This window comes from Arachis ipaensis, chromosome B01, assembly GCF_000816755.2.
Source record: "Arachis ipaensis cultivar K30076 chromosome B01, Araip1.1, whole genome shotgun sequence".
In the NCBI taxonomy this organism is placed as follows: Eukaryota; Viridiplantae; Streptophyta; class Magnoliopsida; order Fabales; family Fabaceae; genus Arachis; species Arachis ipaensis.
In genome coordinates this window covers 45,117,570-45,119,765 of record NC_029785.2, presented here as the reverse complement: position 1 = coordinate 45,119,765, position 2,196 = coordinate 45,117,570, and positions in this window count along the sequence as shown.

Here is a 2,196-nt window from a genome sequence, read left to right as displayed (position 1 = left end):
TATTAGAGCACATGTTAGTTAAATCTAAAAATTTTTTATTGCTTCTTGAGTTTATTTGTATCTGTTTTAATATTGTTCAAACCATAGTTACAATAAGTATTTATATTAATTAATAGTGTCATATATGAAAGGGCCATCGAGCTAATAGATAAAATGAATTATTATAATCGATAGTATAAATCTATTTTATTAATTTAGTGAAAAGTCAATTATATATGGAATCGAACATTCTTAAAACAGATAATGAATTTATATGAGTTAACAAGTGCCTTATCAAGTATTCTTAAAGTATTTATTAAGGTGTTAAATATTAAAAAGTTTGTATTAAGAATAAGGTTGGAAGTGAGTCAAGCCAGCTCGAGCTCGACTCGTTAATAGCTCGAGCTCGACTCGTTTATAGCTCGATAAGCTAAACTCGTGAGTTGGTGAGTTAAGCTTGAGGTTGGAATTGAGCTCATAAATTAAATGAGCCGAGCTTGAGTTTGGATAAACTCAGCTCATTAGCTCGTAAGTTGGCTCGATTATATATATACATATGAAATAGTAATATTTAATTATGTATATATATTAACAATCTTAATTATTTAATATTTATATTTATTTTTTACATATAATTTTAATATAAGACATAAATAAAAAATTTATAATTTATTGATAGATAAACAATATATAAAATTGATCTTTTTAAATATTTTTAAAAATATATAAGTTATAATTTATTGATATAAGATTATAGATTATGTTCTTATTATTTGAGTCAGTTCGTGAGTTCGAACCAGCTTGTGAGTTTTCGCTGAGCCGAACTTGAGCTTAAGAAATAGGTTCGATTGTTAATGAGTCGAGTCGTGAGTCAAGCTCAATTTTAGTGAGCCGAGCTTGAATTTGGTCCAGCTCGACTCAACTCGGCTCACTTCCAACCCTAATTAAGAAATATTATTATACTCTTAACTTACAATATCAATATATATCTCATATAATTCTTTTAATAAAATATTGTAGAAAAACTTTGTATAATTTAAAACTAAAATTTTAAAAATATTTTATAAAAGTACTTGTATTTAAATAACTTGTGAAAAGATAAAATTAAAATTAGTATATTCAAAAAGATGGCAAAAATATCTTCTCATGATGATCCTTGTTTAAAAAGTATAATTTATTTATTTAGCAACACTTTAAATAAAGGTAACACTTTTACTTCAAATAAAATCAAGCCCTACAATCTATCATCCAATGGTCAAAATGATGTATCTTCACATGAAGATAATCATTAAATCTTCATTGGAGTAGATACCATATTATTAAACTCTTAACTTACACTCTTTATTAAATCAATATCAATATGTCACATAATTCTTTTAATAAAATATTGTAGAAAAAAATTGTATAATTAAAAATAAAATTTTTAAAACATTTTATAAAAATACTTATATTTAAATAACTCGTGAAAAGATAAAATTAAAATTAATGTATTTAAAGATATTAAAAATTTTGAATTTATAAAAAAATAGAAAAAAATTTATGAATGGATTCATTTGGTGCACGACATTTAATTTCAGAGACTAAAATGAGTCATTTGATGTAAAATAAGGAACTAATTTGGTGCATATATCTAACAATGATATAGTGGATGACACATAGACTAATAATTTTGCGACACGTGACACAACCATCTACGTCAGCATGTTACGTGTCGTTGACCGATACGTCATTATACTGTTATACCTGGCTAAATTATAAGGTGACACTGTCACTAAAGATCCACGTCATTAAGTTATATCAGATCAGCACGTGTTAATAAAAAATAGGTCAAGAATTAATATAGTACATTTTTTTTAAGAATTTAATAAAATTTAAAAGTTTAATTTTAAATTTTAATAAGATATAAATTTAAACTAGGTTGTTGTTGCCTTGTTGCTGCACGGTTGTGAGTTTTATCATTTATTTTATTTTAAATTTATTAATTGATGAAAATGATTTTAAATTTTTTGAGAAGGAAAGAAAAATTGTGGTGCTAATAATAAATAAGAATTATGGTTTTAGATTATTCACTGTTATTTTCAATGTATGGTTATGAACTTTATTTGCAAGGTGATTTGTATAAATCTTTATGGTAATATAAATAAAGAATTTTTGTTTGTTAACATAATACTTATATATTGAGTTTGAAGATTATTTATTTAGATGTTGTCACTAAAA